The sequence below is a fragment of the Natator depressus genome, chromosome 2 (genome assembly GCF_965152275.1).
Source record: "Natator depressus isolate rNatDep1 chromosome 2, rNatDep2.hap1, whole genome shotgun sequence".
NCBI lineage: Eukaryota > Metazoa > Chordata > Testudines > Cheloniidae > Natator > Natator depressus.
This window is the reverse complement of record NC_134235.1, coordinates 133,127,291-133,143,712: the sequence shown is the minus strand read 5'-3', so window position 1 is coordinate 133,143,712 and position 16,422 is coordinate 133,127,291. Positions and strand designations below refer to the sequence as shown.

The 16,422-nt window shown below is 40.8% G+C and overlaps 1 protein-coding gene across 3 annotated transcripts in view; it reads left to right on the top strand.

The window, feature by feature from the left end:
• Window positions 1-16,422, top strand: part of TRIO (trio Rho guanine nucleotide exchange factor) — a 399,978-nt gene that overhangs the window by 331,678 nt on the left and 51,878 nt on the right. The window lies entirely within an intron of this gene.

Below are 16,422 nucleotides of genomic sequence, written 5' to 3'. Positions count from 1 at the left end.
ATGTTTTGGAATCTGAAATTATATATTGAAAGCAACCTTGGACAGGTTCTTCTAATCAGCCGCCTTTGACTTGTTGAGATTCTGCACACTTTCATAGGCATGGCATGCATAGTGCTTGCAGTGTTTTTACTAGTGTTTGAATTAAGTGATTCCTACTAGGTCTGTGCAATCTCTTGTTTCTTTCCTTGTCTTTCTCTGCTCATCTGTCATTGCTTGCTTTTAGGCCAGACGCTGCTGAATGTAACTTTCCCTGCTTGCCGCTTAACATTTCCATGTTTTTCTGTATTGATGTTGATGTTCTTGTTATCATTTCTTATTCTGGACAGTCATGCTGCATATATCAAGACAAGCTATTAAATTGCCTTGTGGTTATATTTGTAGTGCTGCACAATTGTTTTCAGAGGGAAATAATTACTTGTCAGGAGAATCAGCTTTGAGAGGGCAGATAAGAAATCTTGGTGTCCAATAATGGTTGAACATAAATGCACCACACAGCTGCTTTGATGATAAAAGTAGAATAACTGTTCTATGTAAACCTTACATTAATAGTATTTCCCATTTGCATTCCAGGAAGTGCACTTTCCTACCAAGAAAGCAGCCGCCTCTTTGGTTAGTACATAGCAGTTGTTTAACACCATAGAGCATCCCTGTAAAACGGTTTAGGTCACAGTGAAGAGTATCTTGTCCAATTGCAACAGCAGTGGAAATATACATAGCTAGAATATAGATGAAATTGCAAAAAAGTACTTATCCAGGAGATGGGGCCAAGTATACCTGCTCTTCAATAACCATAGTTGAGAAGGTGGCATCTCCCAACAGCACAGTGCCAACTTAACACCGTGCTTCATGTCAGCATAATACTTGAATTATCAGCACTACTTCCTGCAGCACTTTGGGGTTTCGTTAGTTGCATAAAAATATTCATTAGGCCCAACTGATCTTAGCTTGTGAAATTGGATTTGTTTACCTGCCCGAGTCCTGTTTGAAAGCTCTCATGAATTTGCACACATCTCCTATTGAAATGAATGGAGATTCTCTATATATGCTTAATGGATAAATGAGTGCTAAATGTCTGATACACACAAAAAGATTTAGTGTCTTTATCTTCCTTTGTTTAAAGAAAAAAATTTTAAGTTAGGACTCAGAGTACCACATATGACAGCTTCAAACTTCATAAACCAGATCAATAGTTTGTAGTTGGTTTTAAAAAATGCAGTTGATCTCTTGTCTTAAAATTTAAGATTCCAAACACATGAATGAGAAGCAACCAATTTATACCACAGACTATTTTTAAGCAGTTGTCAGATGTGGCCCATGATTTATATATTAAATTACTTCTACATTAAATGTTAACTTTCATGGTCCAGAGAACTGTATGAAGTGTTCAACATTCCGTGGTCCTGGGGGAGGAAAAACACATCTCAGAAAGCAGGGTTTTTAAATCTTTCAATACACCTGGTCACATATTTTGCCTCCCTACCCTGTGATCACATTTATAATGTGCAAGCAGAATAAAGTCCAGACCAATAATATATATACTTGGTGCTTTAAAAGGGCCAGTTTGATAAAGCTGAAAGCAATTGAGCCAAATCAGCTGGGAGGAAGAATTTAATCAGAAAAATGATAACTGGGACTCATTTGAGAACACCTTACTAGATGCCCAAAAAGCCACAAATCGAGGAAGAAGGCCATACTGGTTAAAAAACCAACCTGGTTTAGAGGAGGAAGTGAAAGCAGCTATAAAAATAAAATATATCTATCTATCGATATATACAACAAATGGAAAAAAAAGGGTAAGTTGATAGTAATGAATATAAATCAGGAGTTGGGAATTGTAGAAGAGTGATAAGGAAAGCCAGGTTTACACAAGGAGAAATCTGTGGTCAGCAGAGTTAAGGACAAGGAGGAGCTTTAAAAAAAAACATTAGTAACGAAAAGAACCCTGGCAATGGTGTTGGTCCATTACTAGATGGAAACGGTATAATTATCAATAATAATTTAGAAAAGACTGAAGTGTTTTTTTTTTCTGTTCTGTATTTGGGGAACAAACAGATAATATATTTTCATCATATCCTCACAACACTCTTTCTATTCCACTAGTGTCTCTGGAGGATGTTAAACAGAAACTACTAAAGTCAAACATTTTTAAATCAGCAGCTCCAGATAACTTGCATCCAAGAGTTTTAAAAGAGCAGGCTGATGAGCTCGCTAGACCATTAATGTATATTTTCAATAAGTCACGGAGTGCTGGTGAAGTGCCTGAAAACTGAAAGAAAGCTAGTGTTGTGCCAATATTTTAAAAAAGGTAAACAGAATGACCTGGTTACTTAGAGGTTTGTCATCTTGACATCAATCCCGGCAAGGTAATGGAGCAACTGATATGAGATTTGATTAACAGAAAACAAAAGAAGAGTAATGTAATGCTAATCAACATGGATTTATGGAATACGCATCCTCTCTAACTAACTTGATATCTTTTTTTGATGAGGTTACAAGTTTGATTGATAAAGGTAGTAGTGTTGGTGTAATATACTTAGACTTCTCTAAGGTGTTTGACTTGGTACCGCTTGGCATTTTGATTAAAAAATAGAACACTATAAAATTAACATGGCACACATGGATTAAAAACTGGCTAACCGATAGGTCTTAAAATGTAACTGTAAACTGGGAATCATCATCAAGCAGGAGTGTTTCCAGTGGTATCCCACATGGATTGGTTCTTGGTCCTACCCTATTTAACATTTTTCGCCATAACCTGGAAGAAAATAAAATCATCACTGCTGAAGTTTCAGATGACACACACATTGGGAGAATGGTAAATAATGAAGAGGACCGGCTCACTGATTCAGAATCATCTGGCTCTCTTGATAAGTGGAACAAGCAAACAATATGTGTTTTAATACAGCTAAATATAAGCGTATGCATCTAGGAACAAAGAATGTAGGCCATAGTTACAGGATAGGGGACTCTATCCTTGGAAGTAGTGACACGGAAAAAGATTTGGATATCATAGTGGTTAATCAGCTGAACAAGAGTTCCCAAAGTGACTCTGGAACCAAAAGAGCAAATGTGATCCTTAGATGTATAAACAGGAAATCTCAGGTAGGAGTGGAGAAGTTATTTTACCTCTGTATTTGGTACTGGTGCATCTGCTGCTGGAACACTGAGTCCAGTTCTGATGCCCTCAGATTCAAGAAGGATGTTGATAAATTGGAGAGGGTTCAGAGTAGAGCCACAAGAATGATTAAAGGATGAGAAGTGTTAGATTCAAAGAGCTCAATTTAAGTTAACAAAGAGAAGGTTAAAGGGTAACTTGATTACAGCTTGTCAGGATCTACATGTAGAACAATATTTGATAATCGGCTCTTCAGTCTAGCAGAGAAAGGTATAACATGTTCCAGTGGTTGGAAGTTGAAGGTAGATAAATTCAGACTGGAAATAAAGGTGTGCATTTTTGGCAGTGAGGGCAATTAATCATTGGAACAATTTACAACGGCTTGTGGTGGAGTCTTGACTATTTTTAAATCAAGATTGGATGTTTTTCCAAAATATATGTTCTAGGAATATTTTGGGGACACTCTGTCTTGTTTTATACAGGAGATCAGACTAGGTGTTCACACTGGTCCCTTCTGGTCTTGGAATCTATTAACCCGTCAGTGTCTCTTGGAAAAGTGCCTGGGAACTGTTCACGCTGAGATTCAAAAATCTTGAAATATGATTAGTTTCAATTTTATGAAAGGGGTCCAATTTCATGAAGAAAACCTGCAAAAATATACTCTTCAATAGGAGTTGAGAACATTTTAATTTTGTCTTATTTTTAAAGTACAGATCTTGATATTCTTGAAATTTCAAAATTAGAAATTGCATTTGGATAGCGTTCTTGCATCAAAACGTACATAGAAGTTTTGATGTGAAAAGTCTTGTTTATGTAAACTTTGAGGCTATAGAGTGCTCCCAAAACAAGATGGGGGGTGGGGGAGAGGGAAGTTAGCTCTTTGTTTAAAAAAAAAAAAAAAAAAAAAAAAAGCCACTGTCATTTAAAGGGTCATTCTGCTATAAATGGTAAGTAAAAATGGCACCTTTTTAACTCACATCTGCACACTCTGTGTACATAGGAAAATAACTGTTTACTCTAGTGATTCTTTCTTTCCTCATGAACTGGTTTCTGTTATTGTTTGTGCATCGCTAACAAAACTCGATACTAAATTCCACCACTTATACCTATGGAAGCCCATTATGTACAGCTGATTTGCACAAATAAAATATCTTAGTGTAGAGCACACATGAGGTGTCTGAAGGCACAGACTGGAATAGAGTGGAATGTATCTAACTCAAGATCTAAGTTGGCCAGTGGAACTTTAATGACTGGAAATGATGCATAAAAAGGAAAGAACCCAGCGTTAACTGTAAGATATAAAATTTTGTTTGCAGGATTGGTGAATTTTATTTGCGCTTGTGAACACTCACCGGTTTTTAGTCTATTTTCATAGTATAAACACAGCTGAACATTCCTTTTAGGCAGAGATGCCCAATCTCTGGTGGTCGGAGTACTTTCTCTTGGTCCACAGAGAGTTGAGAGGTCACGTGTCATTTGCTGCAGCTTGATTCAAGCCACTAAATTTCATTAAAAGTCACCCAAGCCTTGAATAGAAAATGGATAGTCAACAGAAGAATATTATTCGAGGGGCAGTGGTCCGGGTGTTTTTGAGTGGGAGGTGGTAGGTAGTCTAGAACAGTGGTTCTCAAAGCCGGTCCGACGCTTGTTCAGGGAAAGCCCCTGGTGGGCCAAGCCAGTTTGTTTACCTGTCGCGTCAGCAGGTTCGGCTGATCGCGGCTCCCACTGGCCGCACTTCGCCACTCCAGGCCAAAGGGGGCTGTGGGAAGTGGCACGGGCCGAGGGATGTGCTGGCCCCCCTTCCCGCAGCCCCCATTGGCCTGGAGCGGTGAACCGAGGCCAGTGGGAGCCGCAATCGGCTGAACCTGCGGACACGGCAGGTAAACAAACTGGCTTGGCATGCCAGGGGCTTTCCCTGAACAAGCGGTGGACCGGCTTTGAGAACCACTGGTCTAGAAGATTCCAAATGCAAGACCAAGATACTACTAATAAAAATATGGGCTATGCCACAGGGAAAAGATGATAATCCCTACTTTTATTATTAAAAGCACGTGGTGGTTTGGCAAATCCTGCATATAAATTTAATCAGTAGAAACAGATTTTTCCCTTAATGTTTTATAAAATATATTTGTTTCCTGTTTACCAAAAAACAGACTTTAAATAGGAGAGAATTTAACCACTAAGTGCCAAGAGTTGAATAAAATGCCCTACCGACTCGCTCTCCCTTCCTGTAAAACTGCCTAACGCTCAGTTGCATGCAGGATTTTGGATTTGGTTTTCTATAGCCGTGTGGTCTAAATTCCAGGGAGCAGAAACAGAACCCTTTCTGTTCATCTGGGAAAATGGCCTGGGACAACGTCATGCTTTTTTTAAAAAAACGTCTCTGTTAGCATGTAAAACTATCCAGCAGGCATGAAAGGAAGGAGGGCATCTTTGCATCTAAAATGTGTTGGTGTTTGAATTTTGATTGGTGACACTGACATGTTGAAAGCTGCCTCTGTGTGTGCAAGATTAGATAAGGGTTTTATTTTAAAAAGATTAAATGCAAGACCTTAATTCCTACTGATCTATTGAAAGGAGAAAGGGGGTGGGTGGAACCCGAAGAACAAATAACCTGAGAGATCCTGAAAGAACACAGTAGTGCATTAGACCCTGTAGACCTGTGCCACTAGTTTATTTTATTCAGACACAGAGCATTTTTGTGCACAGTTTGCTATTATGAAATGTTTTTGCAAACTGTTATCCCACCTTCCAAATTATTATTGGGGGCTCATGAGGAGAGTGAGGAGCATGGAGAAAAATATCAGTTTATTTTCTAAAGTGCCTAGTAAAAGTAAACTCGAAAGTTTGGACTAATTCAGTAATAGGTTTATCATGAGGAGACATTTGGTGCATATTTTAGTGGTTGAGATTGTACGTTCGCTTGTGAATAATTGGACATCATCTGAAAGGATTTCATACAGGACTTCTGAAGAGGTGAAAGAACATATACAGCCTCCTTTTTCTTTCTCTGCCTTTGTTAAATAGTTGATGTTAAAATTCCTAGACATGTTGTTTGAAGACCTACCAGATATCTCCTCTCTGTCAACAAGAGCTGAACAACAGCTTCACGGTCAAAATTCCAACTGTAATCAATATTGATGTGATCCAGGTGATTACATTTGGTGACGGTAACTATTCAAAGACATTCTCTCAGTTCATTTCCTAGTGGACAGGTGTCCACATTACAAAAGCCACATTTAGTATTAACTGACACCTTGTTGTCAGTTTTAGCAGAGAAATTAGGGGTAGAATGACTTTTGAGGGCTGAACTAGTCTCTCAAGGTTACCTCTGGAGGTGGTATTTTCAGAGAAGAGTTGCCGTAGCCAGTGCAATATCTTTTCTGTGGATAACAAGATTTTTTTCTGAGGTTCTCAATCCACCGCCTTTCATTTGCTTATACTCTGTTTTAGAAAATGGAAGTACATTTTAATCCAAAGATCAGAAGTGAAAATGTGTTCCAGTCGTACAGAACAGTTTGCCATGACTGGTTACAATACATACAGTATGTGTAGTAGCTACTACCTCTTAAGAAAAAAGGTAAAAGTATATATATGACAGCTCTAAATTTTGATGAGTATTACTACTAGGCCATTATAAATTAGCATTAAGACATAAAATCCTCTATGCCATTCTCTAGTATTAATACACATAGTTCTAAAAGTGATGCAATGAACTGTAGGGTTCCCATTCGAAAGTATTTTGGTTTACAACATAAGGCCGCTATAATACATAGAAATGTCATGGAGCATATTTCAGTATAGTACACAATTTGAAAGGAACAGCTGGTTTACTAGAGATGAATAGTCAATGTATTTGTACCACTGCAGACGATTAGCATATAGTTCTTTTGTATATTGAATAATAGTTTCCAGTATGTTTTGGGCTGGCTTAAAAAATGGTTCCATGGAAACTACTACAGTGTTTTCGTGGAAAGGGAAATTGTCTCTTAATGAGTGAAGGGGAAATTCCACATTTGCAAGCGTAATAAAAATGGCAGTTGTGTGGTCCTTCAAGTGTCAATTGCTTTTTTATAGATGCTTGTTAAATATGAAACATTTTTAATGTTCTTAGATGTATATTAGAATATTGGCTTACAAAAGTATTCAAGGAAAACTGAGCAGGAAAGAAACAAATTTATGCCATTTAGGAAAGTTTTGAATGGTTGTACACATGACACCTTTTTTACCAACTGCAGGTCAGAGGTTAAAGAGCTGCACTGTGTATACACGTCTGTGAATAAAATATATTTCTTTAGTCCTTTCTCATGCCTCCCCAATATCTCTTGCCCAGTGAACGGGTACTTTGCAGCTGAGTTTAGTTTTGGTTGTTATGGACCTTTGTCATTGATTCTTATTTTGGAAAAGAAGATCAAACTCTTCCTTCTCCAGTATCTGATTGACCTGGCGCTGGTTTGTGCATGTTGGTCAGTTGTTTAATAGTGTTTTTGAAATTGCCAAAACTACATTTTAATATATTAATTAGAAATAACAAGAAAGTTTGACTGTCTAGACAGCTTTCTTTCTAGTCAGACTGGTCCCTGGGTTCATTGGCAGCAGCATGGTGGTGGTGTTTTGATTAAAAAAATGTTTAGATGGTGCAGACAATACAACAATTGGACTCAGTTTGCTTTCTAAAGAAGTAGGAAAGTATGTTCCCTGTAGTACCCTGACCTTTAAATACTAAGACCGTTACAATGCAATATGGAAATAGTTAATCTGGAGCAGAAAACTTCAAGTCATCAACTAGCTGGACATGGTTCATTATTTTTAAAAAAAAATCAGTTATTAATCACAGATGTCCAAGTTTCCAGGGTTGGAAGAGCTGGGAATAGAAGGAGTATTCCAGTTCCCCCTTAATGTCAGGAATGTGTGTGTTCACTGGAGGTCATCTTGTATTTTAGTTTGAGAGGGTCAGAATCCATGCTGCTTGCCTTTTTCCTCTAGCTCTGTTATTTTAAAAAAAAAAAAAAAAAAGTAAATTAATGGATTTTCTGTGAACTCTCTGACCTCATCAACAGAGAAACATATGTGGTTTTGCTTCAAGTTAGGGGAGAGGTGGAATTTAATTGACTTTCTCTTATGTTTATGAATTGTCTAACAAAAAAGTGCAGCCATTAGTAATTCAGGAAAGAAAAAAAAACCAAAGGTTTACTAAGCTCCAGTGGTGTCTGAATTTGAACAGATATAAGTTAATGAAACTTAATTTACTATTGTACCTGTGCCTTGCTAGAAATTAGTGTCAAATGTTTCTCTAAAGGAGAGGCTATAAGACACTGGACAGACACTTGCTGGAAAGGTTTTCTGTTCTTGGGACACAGTAAGGGCTAAGACAGGTTTCAGAGTAGCAGCCGTGTTAATCTGTATCCGCAAAAAGAACAGGAGGACTTGTGGCACCTTACAGACTAACAAATTTATTTGAGCATAAGCTTTCGTGGGCTACAGCCCACTTCATCGGATGCATAGAATAGAACATATAGGAAGAAGATATTTATACATACAGAGAACATGAAACAATGGGTGTTAAGGTGCACTATTACCAACAGGAGAGGGAAAAAAAGAAACCTTTTGTAGTGATAATCAAGGTGGGCCATTTCCAGCAGTTAACAAGAACATCTGAGGAACAGTAGGGGGGAAAAATAAACATGGGGAAATCGTTTTTTTTTGTGTGTGTAATGACACATCCACTCCCGGTCTTTATTCAAGCCTAATTTAATGGTGTCATAGAATCATAGAATATCAGGGTTGGAAGGGACCTCAGGAGGTCATCTAGTCCACCACCCTGCTCAAAGTAGGACCAATCCCCAACTAAATCATCCCAGCCAGGGCTTTGTCAAGCCTGTCCAGTTAATTCCAATTCAGCAGTCTCTCGTTGGAGTCTGTTTTTGAAGTTTTTTCAAACTAAAACATCTCCAGCGCATCATAAAGGATCTATAACCTATCCTGGAGGACGACCCATCACTCTCACAGATCTTGGGAGACAGGCCGGTCCTTGCTTACAGACAGCCCCCCAACCTGAAGCAAATACTCACCAGCAACCACACAACAAAAACACTAACCCAGGAACCTATCCTTGCAACAAAGCCAGTTGCCAACTGTGCCCACATATCTATTCAGGGGACACCATCATAGGGCCTAATCACATCAGCCACACTATCAGAGGCTCGTTCACCTGCGCATCAACCAATGTGATATATGCCATCATGTGCCAGCAGTGCCCCTCTGCCATGTACATTGGTCAAACCGGACAGTCTCTACGTAAAAGAATAAATGGACACAAATCAGACGTCAAGAATTAGAACATTCAAAAACCAGTCGGAGAACACTTCAGTCTCTCTGGTCACTCAATTACAGACATAAAAGTTGCAATATTACAATAAAAAAACTTCAAAAACAGACTCCAACGAGAGACTGCTGAATTGGAATTAATTTGCAAACTGGATACAATTAACTTAGGCTTGAATAGAGACTGGGAGTGGATGTGTCATTACACAAAGTAAAACTATTTCCCCATGTTTATTTTTCCACCCTACTGTTCCTCACACGTTCTTGTCAACTGCTGGAAATGGCCCACCTTGATTATCACTACAAAATGTTTTTTTTTCCTCTCCTGCTGGTAATAGCTCACCTTACCTGATCACTCTTGTTACAGTGTGTATGGTAACACCCATTGTTTCATGTTCTCTGTGTATATAAAATCTCCCCACTGTATTTTCCACTGCATGCATCCGATGAAGTGAGCTGTAGCTCACAAAAGCTTATGGTCAAATAAATTTGTTAGTCTCTAAGGTGCCACAAGTACTCCTGTTCTTTTTAGTAAGGGCTAAAAGACACAAAACTTAATCAGTCTGTCTCTATTTGCAAAGTCAGTGTTGTTCTTGGTTTCATTTTGAATTCTTACATCTCTTCTTAGAGCTTGTATTACTGATAAAGGATTCTTGAGCAACCTTAGTAAAACAAATTGGTCAGCAGTCACAATAAAGAAAAAATAAAACAGTTTTAGTTTAAGGTTCCCATGAAGAACTGTAAATGGTGGAGAAAATGTTGCTTCAATTATCTGGGTATGATGTAGATAAACCAGGGTAGAATTTTTGAAAGCATGTGAGTGCCGTTTTTCAAAAGTGAAAGTCAATGGCCCTTAGGGAGCTTTTTGATAATTTAACTCCTAATCTTTAACAAATGGATGTAAGATGATGAATTTTATGTTATTTTTGCTAATCAGTTACACCGATCAATATAAGTAACCAGTTTCACCAGAGTTTCTGTTAACCATGCATTGCAGGGCTTGTTATCTTATTTAACAGCAGGGGTCTCAAACTCAATTTGCCTTAGGGCCAGTGCCAGTCCTCAAATCCTCTGAGCGGGCCAATAATGTCACTGAAGACGGTGTTCAGAAAAGAAAACGTTTATATTGTATTTTTTATTTCAAATTTCTTAGAAATAATAAAACAGTCATACAACTTTATACAATTATTCACCTACCAGAGAGTTTTTAGTGTTTGCCAGGCAGCTGGCAATGCTTCCGTTCTGTCAGTTTGTTGATGTTTGGCCTCTGTGACTGAGCAGCTGAAACCTTCAGGATTGCAGCAAGGTGTGCTTGGTTGTTTTTGTGTATATAGATAGATAGTTGTGTTTGGTATTTTGACTTGTTTATATTCAGTGTGGAAAAAAGTGATGCTGACTCTGCCTGGCGACTAGTGAGGGTATCTCTGACCCTCTCCCCCAGCCAATGGGAGCTGCGGGGGGTGGCGCCTGCAGCAGACAGAGCCGGCAGCGTGGCTGCATGTGTGTCTCCTCCATGGACCTCAGTAGGGAGGTTCTCAGGCCACTGATGGCCCGCGGGCTGGGACTTTGAGACTCCTGCCTAACATGAAGGTGGATTAGAATTAAGGTCCTGTACTTGTACCTCAGCTCTGAAGCCTAAGGTCCTGATCCTGCAATGGGACTGCTGTTACCAGATTTGCCCGTGACTTTGGGGTATGCTCATTTATTAGGGTTATTCTTCCGGGGGGGGGCAGGTTATTTTGTAAGTCTATTAATGTACTGCTTGTGCCACTTGTGTTCTCATACGGAGCTCTACTTCTCCCTCCTGCAAGTTCCCTCCCAGTGGAGCTATCCTGCAGGACCTACAGTTCCCCAGGGCTGGGTTCCTCCAGCCCCAGAATCAGACGAACACACACACACATTAAGAGAGAGCATCTGAGAGGATCGGGTTAATCAGTGCTCCCAAGCTGACCCCTTATATGTCCCTGGACTCAGTAAGCTGGGTGGAGCAGCATTTCGAAGCTGTCACCCTCATAGGCCCTTGGACTCAGCAGACTGGGTTGAACAGCACCGCCAAGCTGTCACCCTCGTGTGCCATGGGCACCGCACCGGAATAGAGTGCCCCTGAGCTGGCTGGGTCGAGCAGCATTTTCAGTCTGCCCCCCTTCCATGTCCCTGGACTCCGCACGTCCCTATCCCCACTTCCACGTTACAGTTCTGGCAGTAACCCACGTGATGAGCAAACCCCTCAGGATTTTTGGGCGCTTCATGGATCTTTAGCTTAGGTACGAGGAGCGTTGTTGCAGAGCAAATGAGGAAGCCAAAAAACACCCTTGGGGGGTGGGGGGGGAGAGAGAGAAGCAACCAGCTTAACCATGAAAGTTATTTATTGCCAAGTAATAATCATACAAGGGGAGCCAAGCAAAGAAAACAGTTATTATATTAAATCTAACATAAATTTGATTATAAAAGTCAGGTTTAGAAAACTATAACTGATCACACAAGTCAGGGTCAGAAGGCTATACCGAGAGAGAGAGAGAGAAGCTGCGTTCTCACCACTCCATGAAACTTGAATCGATCGGGGTTCCCAAGTGGTGGTGGTAACTTAGTGTCCGGAGTCAGGCAGAGCCCCCAGCATGCTCAGTCAGGAGAAGATGAAGTCCCAGTGGAACTAATGCAGATTTTGGATCCAGGCATCAGAACACTTACTTGAAGCATGGGTAGGGGTTTTTGTAGGGAAACAACAATGGTTCAAGGGAGAACACTAGATTTGTTGATGGGTAAACTGATGGCTCAAGGGAGTATACCAGAGTTGTTTTGTTCAGGCTAGACAATAGGAACTGCTCATTCCTGGCTGTGGGCGGTGTTCCTCGGAGGGAGCTCACAATGCAGATAGGGAACTTCACTATTTTGGATACCAGTAAAGGATTTATTGCTAGAATTGGTCTGATAACTACTGAGCTGGGTGTGTGCAGGCGTGGGTTCATTAACATCTGGAGCAGAGATCCCCCATCATGCAGTGCTTCCCTTCTTTTCTGGTCCCAGAGTTCCATGCGGTGCTTGCCTTGGAATCTCTGTTCTCCATTCTGTATGATAATTGAAATGCCTCCCTGTCCCAACTACAATGCAAATGAGGCTAGGGGAGTTTCCTTAATCCTGTCACCCTTGTCCCAGGGGTTTACGTGTCTCTCCCACTGCCTTTTCATTGCTTTTTGTAAGTCTTTCTTCTGATTGGTTTTGGTTTAAGCAGAGGCTGAGCCGGGCAGGAGGGAGGTCTTTTGTGAGTCAGGCCGGGTACTGTACCCTGGTTCCCCAAGAACACAGAGCAGATAGGTAACACTGCTCACATGCACAAAGTTGAGCGGCTGAGGAAATGTTTGTATAGTTGCGCCCTAATTCTATAATCATTAGACAGATACCGTTCCTTTTAACTTCAGAGGGAGACTGCATGCTTGAATAAGGACTACAGAATCTGGTCCCTGGTCAGCAGAAGCTGGGATCCTTTTAGAGTGAGACAATGAATTGTTATTGGGAAGCAACCTCGTGCGTTCGGCCCTTGAAATGGCATACATGTACTCTGTGGAGTCAACACTGAGGCTTCCTCATTGAGAGTGAGATTAGTATGAACCAATACAAACAATTACATTAAACCTCTAATAAGTGGAAATGTGAGTGAACATCTGTAAGAGTTACGAATGAGTACTTTGTGATATGAGGATGCATGTGCACAAACAAATAACATACATTGTTCTAGTGAATTGCATACCCAAAGTTAAAATATCCCAGTGGTTACATGTCTGTTGCTAGAGAGAAGATTGTTTGCCCAAGGATGTATTAGCAAATATCCAGGAAAATATTGAGATGGGCTGGAGGCTAGAAAATAAGCCTTATGCCAAGGAGAGATTAATAGAAAGGCAGCACGCGCTCCCCCAGTGTCTGTGAGATGGGCATCTCTGGGGAAGCTCAAGCCACACTTACGAATAACCTAAAGCAGTATTTTTGCATTCTTCCTGGATCCTTTAACTCTTCCTCCACATCAGATATGGCTCTTAATGAATAGTTTGCACTTAGTATTCTGCAATAGCTAAGCAGCCCAATGGGTTCGGGTTTTGCAGAGCTACTCCTCTGCAAGAAAGATAAACTTACCCAGGCTGTGCCTACCATTGTTCTAAATTGCTTTATTTGTTCCCCACCATTTTTGGTGAAAGAATCCCCTTGCACCTAAGCTGTGTAGGAAGGATCTGAGTACAAATACCAACCTTGGGGTGTTTAACTCCCAGCACTAAAGCCATCCAGCTAAAGGTCATTTCACAAACCTGGCTTTTAAACGTAAACCTGCAGTGATAACTCCAAAAAACTAGCAAAAAAAGAAAAAAAACAAGAACTGTTTAATGGGGTCTTGTTAATTGTGTTTGTAAGAGAAGCCTTCAAATTTAAAAAACAAAAAATGTATGAATACATACTTTGGCTAGGGAAAAAGCACAGACTAGCAGTACTAGCAATTCATAAGCCAGTGTGTGTTTACAGTAGAGGTACTGTCAAGTCCGAGTGAGATGAACCTCACTGGAAACTATTGATCTTCTGTATCTATAATTACTAGATTGGGCGGAGGGAGAATTATCCTTTGTTTGATTGCAGAACCTTAGGCATTCTCAAGCAAAGAAAAAAACATTGCTCGTCTTGGGGTTTGAGCAAGGGCATATTTTCTTTTAAATGGAACTACTCATGCTGTTTCCTTTTTAAAACTGTCAGATTAAAGCAAAAGAAACAAATATTTAACTGGAGTTTATCTGAAGTCGTCTTCCCTTTCTCCACCAAACCTACCTTCACCCTCCTAAATAAATAAATAAATCAGTTTGTCACAAAACTAAACAGAACATTTGTGGTGATTGTGCACACTGGATGCTTGTGCGTATGTATATATAAGTATTGTAGCTGAGTTAAAAAATTAACACATTTTAAGACAACTTCCTTTTACTTTTTTTTTAAATACTTTCCTGAATTTGTGCACATTACAAAATACGTAAAATTAGAACACAGCAATTTTTGGTCAGTGTATATATGTAAATGGTAATCAGCAAAAGGCAAAGGACATGACTGTTATGGAGGACAGTGTCTTGTAAATGTTTGCCAGCCTATGAGTGGTCATTTATAATGTCGTGGGCCAAGATATTCTTAATTGATATAATGATTTTGGTCCTCAAGTTAAGACATTTTGAAGGGGTCTTGCATTCAGAGAGCCTGTGCTCATGCAACAAGAAGAAAGCCAAGGAAAGTGTGGGCCCCTTACTGAATGAGGGAGGCAACCTAGTGACAGAGGATGTGGAAAAAGCTAATGTACTCAATGCTTTTTTTGCCTCTGTTTTCACTAACAAGGTCAGCTCCCAGACTGCTGCGCTGGGCATCACAGAATGGGGAAGAGATGGCCAGCCCTCTGTGGAGATAGAAGTGGTTAGGGACTATTTAGAAAAGCTGGACGTGCACAAGTCCATGGGGCCGGACGAGTTACATCCGAGAGTGCTAAAGGAATTGGCGGCTGTGATTGCAGAGCCCTTGGCCATTATCTTTGAAAACTCGTGGCGAACGGGGGAAGTCCCGGATGACTGGAAAAAGGCTAATGTGGTGCCAATCTTTAAAAAAGGGAAGAAGGAGGATCCTGGGAACTACAGGCCAGTCAGCCTCACCTCAGTCCCTGGAAAAATCATGGAGCAGGTCCTCAAAGAATCAATCCTGAAGCACTTACATGAGAGGAAAGTGATCAGGAACAGTCAGCATGGATTCACCAAGGGAAGGTCATGCCTGACTAATCTAATCGCGTTTTATGATGAGATTACTGGTTCTGTGGATGAAGGGAAAGCAGTGGATGTATTGTTTCTTGACTTTAGCAAAGCTTTTGACACGGTCTCCCACAGTATTCTTGTCAGCAAGTTAAGGAAGTATGGGCTAGATGAATGCACTATAAGGTGGGTAGAAAGCTGGCTAGATTGTCGGGCTCAACGGGTAGTGATCAATGGCTCCATGTCTAGTTGGCAGCCGGTGTCAAGTGGAGTGCCCCAGGGGTCGGTCCTGGGGCCGGTTTTGTTCAATATCTTCATAAATGATCTGGAGGATGGTGTGGATTGCACTCTCAGCAAATTTGCAGATGATACTAAACTGGGAGGAGTGGTAGATGCGCTGGAGGGGAGGGATAGGATACAGAAGGACCTAGACAAATTGGAGGATTGGGCCAAAAGAAATCTGATGAGGTTCAATAAGGATAAGTGCAGGGTCCTGCACTTAGGATGGAAGAATCCAATGCACCGCTACAGACTAGGGACCGAATGGCTAGGCAGCAGTTCTGCGGAAAAGGACCTAGGGGTGACAGTGGACGAGAAGCTGGATATGAGTCAACAGTGTGCCCTTGTTGCCAAGAAGGCCAATGGCATTTTGGGATGTATAAGTAGGGGCATAGCGAACAGATCGAGGGATGTGATCGTTCCCCTCTATTCGACACTGGTGAGGCCTCATCTGGAGTACTGTGTCCAGTTTTGGGCCCCACACTACAAGAAGAATGTGGATAAATTGGAGAGAGTCCAGCGAAGGGCAACAAAAATGATTAGGGGTCTAGAGCACATGACTTATGAAGAGAGGCTGAGAGAGCTGGGATTGTTTAGTCTGCAGAAGAGAAGAATGAGGGGGGATTTGATAGCTGCTTTCAACTACCTGAAAGGGGGTTCCAAAGAGGATGGCTCTAGACTGTTCTCAATGGTAGCAGATGACAGAACGAGGAGTAATGGTCTCAAGTTGCAATGGGGGAGGTTTAGATTGGATATTAGGAAAAACTTTTTCACTAAGTGGGTGGTGAAACACTGGAATGCGTTACCTAGGGAGGTGGTAGAATCTCCTTCCTTAGAGGTTTTTAAGGTCAGGCTTGACAAAGCCCTGGCTGGGATGATTTAACTGGGAATTGGTCCTGCTTCGAGCAGGGGGTTGGACTAGATGACCTTCTGGGGTCCCTTCCAACC